The following is a 15,802-nucleotide window of genomic DNA, read 5'->3' as shown; positions in this document are numbered from 1 at the left end:
CTGAACTTCAATGCCATGAGCTGTAATAGCACTCAGATAACCACTACACTAGCTATTCTCTCCTTTTGTCCACATGTCCTTCCCCCTACTGCTGTACACGGGTAATATTTTCTGCTCCATCTCAGTCATGATATTTGTTCTCTGTACAAAACATCAACGTGCACCTTTTGCCTCCACAGGTGCTGTTTGAGCTGCTGTGTTCTTCCAGTGCTGTTTTTTAGTACCTTCAACAGTGATATCTTTTGAGTTCACAGTGACAACTGACAAACACATCATTGTTTTCACAAATCTATTGTTTGCATATCCCTTCTTAATTTTCTCATTCTTACCTTTAAGGGGCTTAAGCCCTTTATTTTAGATCCATAGATTTAGGAATGTTGGTTAACCTTATGTTGCTCAACTGCTGGATGCACACAATGTGGTATCTTCAGGATTCCGGGAAATTTTTTATATATGACAAATTCTGCTCATATACTCTTCTATATTTCACTTTGAATCAGGGTCAGCAGCTTTGTTTGTTTGTAATGGTGGAATGCTGATGCAATGTGTAACCAGTTGCAAATTGGGGTGGAATTAAAAGGTTTTGCTGCTGTTGATATCCAATACTTAATGTGCTATTCTTGAGATTTATTTAGAAAATATCCAATTTAGTATGCTGTTTCTTCCACAGAACACAATAGAGAGGATCCTGGATTTTCTTGGAAGATTTTGTCCTCATGATTGTAGGGTGGATACTCCTCCCATTTACTCTCTGGAAGAAATGCATTTGTGGATTGGCTGAACAGAAGAGATTTAAGATCTCATCCCATATGGGTTTTTCAGATCTCACCTTGTAACGATGCTCTTAAGGACTCAGTCAACTGAGATGTGTTACTGCTGGTTCACTTCTGCTGCTGAACTTTTAAGACCCCACCTAGAGAACATTTGTTGCTCTTTCTCAGCTCAGTGCTGCTTTCACCTTGCATTCACTATGATGGAAAATGTATTTATCTTTGAAACTGTACCCTATATTGATACGCAAAGGTTTCCTTGTCTACATCCAGGATCCCATGAATTTTTTTGAATCCAAGCGCTTAAACATTTGACAATTCCTATTAAACACACCACCCCATACTCTGCTCTAAACTGACCTGACTATTGAACCTGTATCTCAACAATGGCTGCAGTGCTGATGGTAAAGATAATTCTTTCAAGTGGTAATGAAAGAATCTTGGATGTAATTAATTATGATAATGTCAGATGCTTAGCTTATTAATCTAAAAATCTTTGAAATATTAGAACAATGCACCAAAGCAGGTCCTTCATCACAAAAATCTGTGCTAAACATCAATGACAAATGAAACTAAATCTGCTGATGGGACATCAACCATCTTGACTTCACCCCACCTTGTTCCAATTCCAACCTCATTCCTTCCGAGCACTCTGCTCTCTGCTCCCTCTGCACCAATCCTAACTTTACTATAAAACCCACTGATAAGGGTGGCGCTGTTGTCATCTGGCATACTGACCTCTACCTTGCTGAGGCACAGTGACAACTCACTGATACATCCTCTTATTTACTCCTCGATCATGACCCCACTAAGGAGCGCCAGGCCATTGTCTCCTATACCATCACCAACCTTATCAGCTCTGCAGATCTCCCATCCACTGCCACCAACCTCATAGTTCCCACACCCAACACTTTCCGTTTCTACTTCCTTCCCAAGATTCACAAACCTGCCTGTCCAAGCAGACCCATTGTCTCAGCTTGCTCCTGCCCCACCAAACTCATTTCTGCATACCTCCACACTGTTTTATCCCCCCTTGTTCAATCCCTTCCCACCTATGTTTGTGACACTTCTCTCACTCTGAATTTTTTCAATGATTTTAAGTTCCCTGGCCCCCACTGCCTTATTTTCACCATGGATGTCCAATCCCTATATACCTCCATGCCCCACCAGGAAGGTCTCAAAGCTCGGGGCTTCTTTTTGGATTCGAGACCTAACCAGTTCCCCTCTACCCCCACTCTCCACTGTCAAGCGGATTAGTCCTTACCCTTAATCAGTTCTCCTTTGGCTCCTCCCACTTCCTCCAACCTAAAGACGTAGCCATGGACACCCGTATTGATCCCAGCTATGCCTGGCTTTTGGCTTTGTGGAACAGTCCATGTTCCAAGCCTATACTGGTAGCCGTCCCCACTTTTCGTTCGCTACATTGATGACTGCATTGGTGCTGCTTCCTGCACACATGCTGAGCTCATTGACTTCATTAACTTTGCCTCCAACTTTCACCCTGCCCTCAAATTTACCTGGTCCATTTCCACACCTCACTCCCCTTTTTTAATCTTTCTGTCTCTATCTCTGGAGACAGCTTATCTACTGATGTCTACTATAATCCTACAGACTCTCACAACTACCTGGACTATTCCACTTCCCACCCTGTCTCTTGTAAAAATGCCTTCTCCTTCTCACAATTCCACATTCTCCACCACATCTGCTCTCAGGATGATGCTTTTCATTCCAGGACAAAGGAGATGTCTTCCTTTTTTAAAGAAAGGGGCTTCCCTTCCTCCACCATCAACTCTGCTCTCAAAAACATCTCTCCCATTTCACGCACATCTGCTCTCACTCCATCCTCCTGCCACCCCACTAGCCTCTGGGTCCAACATATAATTCTCCGTAACTTCTGCCACCTCCAATGGGATCCCACCACCAAGCACATCTTTCCCTTCTCCCCTTCTGCTTTCCACAGGGATTGCTTACTATGCAACTCCCTTGTCCATTCGTACCCCCATCCCTTCCCACCAATCTCCCTCCTGGCACATATCCTTGTAAGCGGAACAAGTGCTACACCTGCCTTTACATTTCCTTCCTCACCACCATTCAGGGCCCCAGACCGTCCTTCCAGGTGAGGCGATTCTTGTCCTGTGAGTCGGCTGGTGTGGTATACTGCATCCGGTGCTCCCGGTGCAACCTTCTATATATTGGTGAGACCCAACACAGACTGGGAGACCATTTCACTGAATACCTATGCTCTGTCCGCCAGAGAAAGCAGGATCTCCCCGTGGCCAAACATTTTAATTCCACGTCCCATTCCCATTCTGATACATCAATCCATGGCCTCCTCTGCTCTCAAGATGAAGCCACACTCAGGTTCGAGGAACAGCACATTATATTCCATCTGGGTAGCCTCCAACCTGATGGCATGAACATTGATTTCTCTAACTTCCATTAATGCCCCCTCCTCCCCTTCTTACCCCATCCCTTATATATTTATTTATTTATTATTTATTCCCTTTTTCCCTCTCTCTTCTTTCTCTCACAATCACTCCTTCTATGCTCTCCATCTTCCTCTGGTGCTCTCCTCCCCTCTTCTTTGTCCCTACGCCTACTGTCCCATGATCCTCTCCCTTCTCCAGCTCTGTATCCCTTTTGCCTATCAACTTTCCAGCTGTTAGCTTCATCCCTCCCCCTCCTGTTTTCCCCCATCATTTAAGATCTCCCCTTTCCCCAACCACTTTCAACTTTTGTTGAAAGTTTTCAACTTTCAACTTTTGTTTCCCCAACCACTTTTGTACTATCTCTTCTTTCAGTTAGTCCTGACAAAGGGTCTCAGCCCGAAACGTTGACTGTACTCCTTTCAATAGATCAGTGGTTCCCAACGTGGGGTGTACCACGGGAGGTAATTTGATTTTTAAGGGGGCAATTCGAGAATGAGTTATTAACAGTGAATTTTTTCTGGTAGGTCTGTGTGAGTATGAGTGTGTGTGCAAATTAATACATATGTGTATATACAGCATGCATACATAAAAATACTTGTGTGTATGTACATGTGTAATTGCGTACATACTGTATATATAGTGTATCACCATCATTACAACCATCAAATGGCTTTCATAATTAAATTAATGAATTGACTGATGTAGGGAGGAATGAATGAACAAGTCCAAACGCGTAAGAAACTCATACGAGGTCGCGCCAATGCTGCTTTTTGCAGTAGCTTTCGGTTCTTGGTGGTGTGAAGGTCTGTACATTGCGTCATCTCTTTTAAACAGTGTATCTGTCTTTGTATGCCGTAGAAATGATTCGGCATTGTTTTATTTATTTATTATTATTATTATTATTTTAATATCACTTAATGTTTTTTTTTACAATTTCTTAGTAATTTCCTCAGTACTTTAACAGTCCTTTGATTCTTTTATTTTTCTCTTTCATGAATGCCATGTTCTTTGGAAGCTTGTTTAAACCAAGTTAATGGTCTTTTAGGCTTCCTCCAGGTGAATAGGAGTTGACTTTTTGAATAATAAGAATTATATATCACCACAGGGGGCATCAGGATTTTAGAGGTGATTAGGTGGGGCATGGCCAAAAAAAGGTTGGGAACCACTGCTATAGATGCTGCCTGGCCTGCTGCATTCCACCAGCATTTTGTGTGTGTTGCTTGAAACTAAATATTTTCTGCTTACCTGATCTATATCCTTCCACTTCTTGCATAATGGTGTCCATTTAAAAGCCTCTTAAATGTAACTTTCAAATCTGCATCCTCCTCTGCACCTGCCTGCTCATGCTAGTCACCTACCCACTTGGCATAAAAAAAGCAGTTTGTCCCATTTATATCAGTGAAACTTTATCTCTCGTACCTCAATGTATGTCCTTCTAGCATCTGATATTTCTTCCCTGGGAAAGAGACTGACTTTTTACCCTATCTGTTGTGTATTTAATATTTCACTGATATTTGAGTCATGTTGTAAATATGCTGTTGCTGAAGCATTAATTAAGCATTAAACATACCATAAAGGCTCATCCTCAAGAATGGACTCTAGCATCTTGCCAATCACTGAAGTCCCACTACTGGGTATGACTTCCTGTCTTTTGTATCCCTCTCATCTTAAAATGAGGACTGACGTTTGTAATTTTCAGTCTTCCAAAACCATTGCAGAATCTAATTATTCTTGAAAGATGACTACTAATGCCTCCACAATTTTATCAGCCACCTTTTTCAGAACCTTTTTCAGATGGTGTAGACCATCTGGTCCGGCTGGTTTGTCTGTCACATCCAGGTAGCTTATCTAAATTCAGCATTCTGTGTTTCTGTTGATAGGAGCACAAGTAAGATCACATCTGGTATACTCTAAACACTCTTTTACCATTCCTTTGACAAAGTTCCACATGGAAGGTTAGTTAAGAAGGTTCAGTCGTTAGGTATTAATGCTGGAGTAATAAATGGATTCAACAGTGGCTAGATGGGAGATGCCAGAGAGTAGTGGTGGATAATTGTTTATTGGGATGGAGGCCAGTGACTAGCGGGGTGCCTCAGGGATCTGTTTTGGGCCCAATGTTGTTTGTAATATACATAAATGATCTGGATGATGGGGTGGTAAATTGGATTAGTAAGTATGCCGATGATACTCAGGTAGGAGGTGTTGTGGATAATGAGGTGGGTTTTCAAAGCTTGCAGGGAGATTTATGCCGGTTAGAAGAATGGGCTGAATGTTGGTAGACGGAGTTTAATGCTGAGAAGTGTGAGGTTCTACATTTTGGCAGGAATAATCCAAATAGAACATACAGGGTAAATGGTAGGGCACTGAGGAATGCAGTGGAACAGAGAGATCTAGGAATAACAGTGCATAGTTCCCTGAAGGTGGAGTCTCATGTAGATAGGGTGGTGAAGAAGGCTTTTGGAATGCTGGCCTTTATAAATCAAAGCATTGAGTACAGAAGTTGGGATGTAATGTTAAAATTGTACAAGGCATTGGTAAGGCCAAATTTGGAATATTGTGTACAGTTCTGGTCACCGAATTATAGGAAAGATATCAATAAATTAGAGAGAGTGCAGAGACGATTTACTAGGATGTTACCTGGGCTTCAGCACTTAAGTTACAGAGAAAGGTTGAACAAGTTAGGTCTCTATCCATTGGAGCGTAGAAGGTTGAGGGGGGATTTGATCGAGGTATTTAAAATTTTGAGAGGGATAGTTAGAGTTGACGTGAATAGGCTGTTTCCATTGAGAGTAGGGGAGATTCAAATGAGAGGACATGATTTGAGAGTTAGGGGGCAGAAGTTTAAGGGAAACACGAGGGGGTATTTCTTTACTCAGAGAGTGATAGCTGTGTGGAATGAGCTTCCTGTAGAAGTAGTAGAGGCCAGTTCAGTTGTGTCACTTAAGGTAAAATTGGATAGGTATATGGACAGGAAAGGAGTGGAGGGTTATGGGCTGAGTGCGGCTAGGTGGGACTAGGTGAGATTAAGAGTTCGGCACGGACTAGAAAGGCCGAGATGGCCTGTTTCCGTGCTGTAATTGTTATATGGTTATATGTTATATGGTTATCTGCAAACCTGCTAATCAGCCACTCTGTATTTTCATCCAAGTCATTTTCTGTACATCATAAAAAAAGAGTGCCCAGCACTGAATCCCATGGATTGCCATCCAGACTATTACTAATAAGCCCATGCTTTTCCAAATCTGACTAAATCAAATCACTGTTTCCTTTCCAATAGTTCTACCAGCTTGAAGGAGGAGCCCTACTTCCTCTCTCCTTTCTCCCCTTTTACTGAATTGTAAGGGAATGTGATGTCTGTATCCACTGCAGTTTTGAAGACTGAAAGGAAAATTCATTGCATCTTCAGTTCTTAATAGTTCTCTGCAAGATGGCTATGGGCAAGGTGTTGGTGTTTAAAAATCAGGAGCTGCCTAGTTAGGACAAGTATGAAACTAAGTTTGTTTCTCTCTCAGGGAGCCATGATCCTTTGTGATTCTTTTTCTCAAGGGTTGTGGAAGCAGAATCAAGCCACAAATTTATTGCTTGGCGGAGCAGTTTCAAAGGGTTGAGTATTCTACTTATCTCCTAAATCAATGTTCATGAGGAAACCCACCTACTTACATTCATGACACATAAATGGCTAAAGATCTCACCTGACTAGGCAATACTGGAACACACTTCAAAATAGGTCCATTTTGTCTTTGGACCTTTGGACCATTTTGTTCCAATTTGGTCAGTTGGCAGCCAAGTCCCAGCTCATATCTGATTGCCAGGAGCTCATGGAATCTACTTTCCCATCTCGAGGAAAAGATTTTGATTGCTACATCTTTAATGGAGTTGTCAGGAGCTGTGTGGATGTTTGAATACACACAATACCCACTCCAGGTTAAGCAGCATCCTCACCTGCAGAAAATATTTTCCTTTTTGAGTGCTCCCCCATTCCCCATATTGAATCATACCCACGTTCGATTTCCCACAGCACAGACGTCGCAACCCGTGGTTCCTGGGAAAGAAAAAAACATTCACCAAATAACCATGACGCAATCAGAGAAACCTCACGGCATCCCCTTCTCAGTCAGTGATATCTCAACGCCCTGTTCAGGACAAAATAATTAACAGTTGTAGGAGTTTTACACTGAAAAAAATGTGAATAATTAAATATTACAAAAGAAACTGTGAAATTGTTATTGAACAAAATAGATAATGAGGCCATTCAGCCCATTGGGTCCATGTAAGCTCCTGATAGAACAACCCCATTGCTGCCAATTCCATTTTCCTCGCACATGCCATCAAGCACCCTTTAATTCTATTGTTTCTTCATTGCACTAAGGGGAAATGTACACGATGATATCTGCACTCTGCAATGAAAATAGAACATCTCTGGGAAATTCAAGTGGTCACAGAGATAGCTTTCAAATTTTACATGGACATGTTCAGGATCAAATCCAGGTCACTGAAGCTGTGAGATATCAACATTGTTAGAAATGCCTCACATGTTACCTAAACGTCCTTTTGCTAATCCTCCCAATGCATGGCCCACTGCTTCTGTAGAAAGTAGATGGGAATAAGGAGGGACCCAGGCAATCCTGGGACTGGTGGTTTCTGGTTTATAGGTAATAGACAATAGGTGCAGGATTAGGCCATTTTGGCCCATCACTGCCATTCAATGTGATCAAGGCTGATCAGCCACAATCAGTACCCTTTCCTGCCTTCTCCCCATATCCCTTGACTCCACTATCTTTAAGAGCTCTATCTAACTCTTTCTTGAAAGCATCTAGCGAATTGGCCTCCACTACTTTCTGAGGCAGAGCATTCCATAGATCCACAACTCTCTGGGTGAAAAAGTTTTTCCTCAACTCCGCTCTAAATGGCCTACCCCTTATACTTAAACTGTGGCCTCTGGTTCTGGACTCCCCAATATTGGGAACATGTTTTCTGCCTCTCGTGTGTCCAATCCCTTAATAATCTTATATATTTCAATCAGATCCACTCTCATCCTTCTAAATGCCAGTGTATACAAGTCCAGTTGCTCCAATCCTTCAACATATGACAGTCTCGCCATCCCGGGAATTAACATCGTGATCCTGCGCTGCACTCCCTCAATAGCAAGAATGTCCTTCTGTTAAGGATCCGGCCTGAACATTGGGTCGAAGGGCCTCTGCTGATAGCTCTGGACCATGACAGCCCTTAATTTCTGCCTTTTTTCACCTGGCCATGTGGGTTTTAACCCAGCCCCTTTCCTTATTGCACTTTCGCCAATTACCCTCTTATCTCCTCACTAGCACCTACCTGTTTCTGTTTTCACTCATTACCCGGTCCATTTAAACCCTGCCTTGACTCACATTCTCTACCAGTTTGTCCCAGCTCTGACCTGAGTCATTCTAGCCTGCCAGTGTGACTGTTGCCAACTGATTTTGCTGGACTCTGTGTTTCTGGATTTTGCCTGTTTTGGAACCTGATTTTTGCCTGTGCGCTCTGGATCGTCTGCCCTCGCCGGACTGCCTTTCCTGGGTAAGACCTCTGCCTGCCATTCTGGATTCGTGTCTGCCTCCATTTTTGAAAGACTGTTTCCCTTGTGCTCCCTAATAAATCCTGGTAAAAGAGCATTCGTTGGTCTGCACTCGAGTCCTACTGTAACCCGACCCAACCTGACACCTTCCTCAAATTTGGAGACTAAAACTGAACACAATACTCCAAGTGTGGTCTCACCAGGGCCCTGTACAACTGCAGAAGGACCTCTTTGCTCCTGTACTCAACTCCCCTTGTTATGAAGGCCAACATGCCATTAGCTTTCTTCACTGCCTGCTGTACCTGCATGCTTACTTCCAGTGACTGAACAAGGATACCTAGATTTGTTGTAGTTCCCCTTTTCCTAACTTGGACACCATTCCGATAGTAATCTCCCTTCCTGTTCCTGTTTTACTCTGCACCATTTTGCCAAAAGCAGCTGCACTCCATCCCAGGGGCTGATGAACTGTGCGATAACGATAAGAGTCAGTGGGGAAAGGAACAACAGCCGTTTCATTCTACAACATTCGCTAGCAAAGTGCTGAGAGATAGATTTCACAGCTGATTTTAATATTGAAAACTGTGCAGGCTCTGAAATCCAGCATGGTTACTGCTTTGAGCCTGACTGGCATCATCATGGATGAGAAGTGATTGCGATGGAAGTGCTTGAGGCCTGGCATCAGGCAAATAGTTTTGTTACACACAAGACGAGGTATCTATTGAAATGAGGTGCCGGAGATGGCAGTTGAGATATGTACAATAATGACTTTTAAGAGGCATTTTACAGTTACCTGGATTGGAAATGTTTTCGGAGTGTTATGGAGCAAACATTGGCAAATGGGACCCAGTGGAGACTTGGATGGAGATCTTGACTGGTCTGGACCACCTGGAGCAAGAAGTCTCTCACTGTGTATGACAGCTCTTGGAACTTTATGTAATCAGGATACATTGTCTTCTATATCTTGATATCTTCCAATTGCCCAGTCATATATACAATCTTTCTACCATAGGTCTTTCCATGTACACAACATGGCTGCAAAAGCAGATCAGAGGTTGAAATCCTGTAGCGAGTAACTCACCTCTGAGCTCACCAAATCCTGTCCCCCACCTACAAAGCTTGAATCAGTAGTACGAAGAAATGCTGCCCAGTTTTATGGATGGGGACAGCTTTAACAACACTCAGGAAGCTCATAAACCATAATTATTCACATGGACACATCTATGCCTGACTTTTTGTTGGCCATGTGGAACATTCCACATTCGAAACCTACTCAGGCATCACTCTCCAACGTTTTCCATTACATAGACAAATGCATCAATACTGATTTCAAGCAGAACTTGTCAATATCACCATGGTTGCCATTGCCCTTAAACAATGATCATAACTGTTATCATCCGATAACATTTCTGGTGAAAGAAAGTAGTTAAGGACTCAGGCACTGACCATCATTTTGCTGAGTCTCACACTTTACTCTCTGAAAACTACTGCAAAATCATTCTGTAGCAAGGAGCTAATTGTAGGTACTGCAGTCTCCTATTTTGCTTTTCCATGGGGAGCGATTATTTCAAATGGTACCACATACACTGAATTCTCTTTATATTTTGTTTGTGTCTGTTTATTTAGAGACTTGGCAATGATGTGTTGCTTAGTTTGTGATAATAATTTGTTTGTGCAAGTAATCTTCATTGAAATACTAGGATTACTTGAATGATCACACCTTTGAGGACCTTGTTAGGTGGCAGTAGATTTATAAAACCTCACTTTCAGAAGGAAACTTTATAATAATAACAACAACAGCAAAGGATCTGAGTCACCATCTTCCACCAAACATTTTTTCTATTAATATTTTCTCTGGATCTCAGCCTTCTCTATGAGGTTCAATGCCTAAATGTCTCTGTCCATGAGAATTCCTTTACTTGTCATCTCCTCTTCATGTAGCTTTCCAATAGTTATCATACATAATCCAAACGGCCATGGTGCACCACTTGATTAAATCATGGAGGAGATGAATCTTTCAACAGGGTCCTTGAGTAGCAATACAGCATGCCTGAAGTCAGAAGGCTTGTAAAGGATCTGAGTGATACTGCTCATGAAATAAGTGTAACATGCTGTAAGGTGTCACAGATAATGTAATGGTTTCTCTGTAGCAGCAATGTTTGGGTTATAACTAGAGATAACGGGGTTTTGAATGCTGTTGTTCTTTCTTGTGAGTCTGGAAGAGAGATTTTCGCAGTCTTTTGCTGGGGAGAGATGTGTACAGAAGACATAAAAGGAGAGAGCTGGTAGACAGCCAGATGGGGTGGACTTGGAGCAAGTGTTTGAAGAGCAGCGACAATCGGAGGAGGTCAATGGTGGACAACTGTCTTATCAGTGAGCTCTAACATTGTGCAATAAACTGTTTCATAAGATTGGGGCCTTTTTCCTTTTTTCCTTTTTCTTTACTAACCATATAATCAAAGTAAGAATTATAAAGCTTAGTCATTTAATCGCATATTGTGTACTGTTTGTTATTTCGGGGTACTGATTTGTAACGGGAACACATCGCACAGCATCCAACCAAACGAGATTTCTTAAGTTTGGCCGGGCCGGGGGCTATACTAAGCCACTAGCCGAAGCAAGAGTTACGTAAGTATTGCCAAGATCTGCCATTTCTGTCTTTCCTGTATCCAACCTTGCAGCAAGTCCTGGGGGCAAAAGTTCCAATGCATTTTTTTCTGAAATCCAGACATTCTGATTGAGCACCTGTTTTTATTTTTTCCTGATATGGAATTGGAAAATTCTTTTTTGCTTTTATGACAAATTCACATCAGTCAGTGAAGCCTGAAAACCAGAAGATCATGCAGTGTACAAATTCAGGTATCTGTTGTCAACAGTTTATAGCAAAGTTGTCCTCTTCTTTAGAAAAGTGACATTATTAATTTGGGAATAAGAGGAACAAATACGTAGAATGCTCTGAATGTTTAAACTTAAAAGCATGTTTTTTGCACAGCATGTGCTCCTGCTCTCACAACTAGGGAAAAGAGTATTGAGAACACCTGTTCAATTATTGAAAGTGTAACTTCAACCAACATGCTGAAGTTTTTCAGTGGCTAAACCTTTCAGTAAGCCAATAATCCACTTACCTCTGTCATTGGCTAATGTCAATGAAAGCCATTCAGTTATATTGGTCAAAACCGGTGTCATCGCTATATCCATGATGCAATCATCATTCAGCAAGTTTGACCCTATCCATGATTTTCAATTACATGTACTGGACCACAGTGTCATACACATTTGATGTCCCATCAAATAAATATTCATCCTCTTGGAACTGTGTTTCACTCAACAGAATGAACAGAGATGCTATACGTTGTTTACTGGAGAGAGGTTCTTTTGCAGCTTTGAACAGGTTTTACAGAATATGGATGGAAAATAACATCATCACTTCAAAAATCTTTTCTATCTCTTTTCAATCCTGTTTTCTACAACCAATGTCTTTTATACTTCAATGACATCAAGGTTCTTAAACAATAAATAGTCAACCTTCTTCGTGATTTCCATCCTTCAAACAGTTGCCACACAGACACAGAGAGAACCACAAATTAGAAACTCTACAACTATTGGAATATTCTTTCATAGCTTGCCTCTCAGGAGCAGACATGGCATAGTAGCTTCCCAGGCAAGGACGCATCCCAAATAATAAATTGACACAGCAACAGAGTCCTCCTGTGGGGAAGCATAGTGGCTCTTCTCTTGCTGAACATCTGCAACAAATCTGAATACGCTGAAGGCACCCCGGACAATTCAGTTGAGTTCACATTCAGTCTGGGGGAGTCAGGGTGCAACTCAACTGGCGGCATGACACAGTTCACAGCAGGTTGTTCATTAACTCAGGCAGGCATCTTAGAAACTCATGCAAGCAACTTAGAAGTTTGGGAAGGTGTCTCAATATCTTCAGGAAGGGACTTATCCTGGCATAGGGTGGACTAACCCTGAAAGGTGCTAATAAACCAGTAATTTTAAGGTTTATGAAGATGTAACCACAGATAATCAAGGGTTTGGGGAACATCTGGAGAATAAATAAGATGGAAATAAATCATCTTCTCATACCTTTCAAAAGTCAACTTGAGTGAAATGGAAAGATAAAGGATTTCTCCAGCTTCTACGTGTCCACCATCCACATCCGTAGCAGAGATCGACTGGTAGAAAGGTACCTTAGGAATTTGGATTTATCTCTGCCAGTCCAATGTCCAAAAAGTTCCTGCCATACCAGAGGCTGTCTCGGCTCTCACAGAATGTTGTTGTCTCACCCAAGATTATAGGGATGGTAAAACCACTAGGACTCAATGAAATGTGAGAGAGACTTGAGATCGCCTCATTTTCCCTCATACAGGACAGTCCTGGACATTTACCAGACAACTCTGGGCAGGTAACTCAGACGTGGATGGCCTTACCACAGTAAAAGCAACATCTCTATGTCATACACCCCTCTCGCTCTGCTGAGGAAACCCGTGTTCTTCCAAGTTGCACGTGTTCTGCTGGAGACAACTGTGGTGATCTGCATTGGTTATCGGATTAATGAAACGGGGTAGACATTGGATAAGTCTGAGAATCCCTCTTCCAGATGAAATCAGAATCATGGTTGTTAGTTCTTATGGCGATGTCGATAAATTCCTCTAACTCATCTATCTGGGCTCTGGTTGCAAGACAGTCTTTAACTTGGCACTTATTCACTGTCGAAACAGGTCAACGAAATTCTAATTGTCTCACCTGCTTACTGCCACCAGGGTATGGAAAGCAATGGAATAGTTGGCCATGTATTGAACTTCCTAATGCATCTGGAGGAGTCTGTTGGATGACTCTGGGCCTCAGGAAGGATGAAAGAACACTCTCCTCGTTGTTCTCAAAAATAGTTTTATATCAGAATACCCAGGAGCGTACTTCTCACATAAAGCCACTGTCCATAACAGGGCCCAGCCTGAGAGGAGGTAGAGTATTTGGGCCACTTTACTCCTCTCCAAGGAGAACTTTGCGAGTTGTAATTCAACAATTTGGGAGCATTGACATAAAAATCCATGACAAGACTCAGTGTCCCGATAGCACTGTTCCGAGATTAATTGACTCTTCCAGTAGTTCTGAGAACACATAGCAGAACACACAGGTGAATGCTCGAAACCAGAGTCCTGCTGTAATAATGCAAGTATTTCCTGAAGAAGCTGCTTGTGCCTTCCAACTGCGTGTCCTTAGCAAGCCAGTGTCGTGCGAAGTTAATCAATATTTGCCACTTGGCGTACGATTGCTGGCCCTCAAGGTCAGCCCCCTCCCTATATACACACACACACACACACACACACACACACACACACCTATCTACCTAGTTTATTTATTTGTATTTCATTCGAGATAGGTGCAGAATAGGCCCTTCCAGCTGTCGATCCGTGCAGCCCAACAACCCTTGATTTTACCGTAACCTAATAGTTTGCAATCACCAATTAACCTGTTACCAGAATCAGAGTTTACTATCATTCGCATATCTCATGAAATTTGTTGTGTTTGCAGCAGCAGTGCATTTCAATACATGGTCATAAAAGCTATAAATTACAATGAGGTGTAGAGGAAAAATAAATTACTGCAGAAAGTAAAGCATGAAAAATATTCATGGGTTCATAGTGCAGTCAGAAATTTGATGAAGTGGAAGAAGCTTTCAAAATTGAGTGTGTGTCTTCAGGCTCCTGTCCTCCTCCTGATGGCAGTAATGATTTGAGGGCATAGCCTGGGTGATCGGGGTCATTATTCTTGGATGCTGACTTTTTGAAGCATCACATTTTGAAGCTGTTCTAATGCATGCCACTGATGAGGCTAGCTGAGTTTACAACTTTCTGCAGCTTCTTCTGATCTTGTGCAATGAACCCTCCACGTCAGATAGTAATATAACCAATCAGAATGCTCTTGGCGGACAATCTGTAGAAATCTGCAAATGTGTATGGTATCTACAATTCCAATGGACCAGTTAACTATAAAAAAGAGAAAATCTGCTGATGCTGGAAATCAAAGCAATACACACAAAATCCCAGACATCCTGATAAAGGATCTCAGCCTGAAACATCAACTGTTTATGATTTTCCATTGATTGTGGCTGGCCTGCTGCATTCCTCCAGCATTATTTTGTGTTTAATTAAATATTAAGCACGATATCATTGGCTCCAATAAAACTCAGACATGTTCTGTTTCTGTCTCCAATGGACGCCATCAAAATTGGTGAGCGCCTCCGCTTTAATTTCAGTTGTACAGCAGCTGCAGTATTTTACTTTTGGAAAAACCTTAAAAGTGGAAAATTTGAAAGTAAAAGCTTCTAGCAGTTAGGCTGCAGAGTTCTGGATGTCCTTCCCCATAGAGTCCGACATGCGACAGCGAGGAGCTCAGCATTGTGCACTTCCAGCAGGTCCGGGCCCACAGAATCCCTCAGACCCAAGTACTGTAAGACATCAATTCTGGGAGTTTCATTCGACTCGAAGAAATGGATGGAGCCAGTCTACTCCTCCAGGATCATTGTTTTGTCCAGACTCTCCCACTTGTCAGTAACCTCTGTGATAAAGGACAGACAGGAAGTTCTGGGAGGCGCTACTGCTTGCAGCGTTTTTGTCCTATATTGTCACAACTGCGGTCTCCACCGAGCTATCTGCATGTCCATGCAAGCTGGCTGGGGAATGGTTCGGTAATAATGCTCATAAATATGCAGGTTCCAGCCAATTTGTGTTTCGTTGTGGTGATATTTTACTTCCTTCCTCTCATTCCAGTTTTGTAGAGACTCAACCAACAGTAGAGCAACACCAAGGTGCTCTATTTTCCACTTTAAAATGATTTGGTTTGGGCAATAATTTTATTAAGTGGATTATAATCACCCTCTGGCTGCGATTCTCACTAATGGTGTTAGGTTGGATAATTTTAGTATTCTGAGGGGTAGCTGGTAGGGCTGCCCTTTATCACCACTACTTTTCACACTAGTGATAGAGCCATTGGCTGAGGCTATTCAGCGAGACCCCAAAATATCTGCTCCAGACATAGGACTAAAGTCA

At 42.2% G+C, this 15,802-nt stretch overlaps 1 pseudogene; it reads right to left on the bottom strand.

Moving 5' to 3' along the window:
* Window positions 1-10,280: 10,280 nt before the first annotated feature.
* Window positions 10,281-14,252, bottom strand: LOC132405895 (ubiquitin carboxyl-terminal hydrolase 35-like; annotated as a pseudogene).
* Between the last annotated feature and the right edge of the window lie 1,550 nt (window positions 14,253-15,802).

This window comes from Hypanus sabinus, chromosome 16 (assembly GCF_030144855.1).
Source record: "Hypanus sabinus isolate sHypSab1 chromosome 16, sHypSab1.hap1, whole genome shotgun sequence".
Lineage (NCBI taxonomy): Eukaryota > Metazoa > Chordata > Chondrichthyes > Myliobatiformes > Dasyatidae > Hypanus > Hypanus sabinus.
Note: the sequence above shows the minus strand (reverse complement) of the source record. Positions and strands in the feature narration are given on the sequence as shown.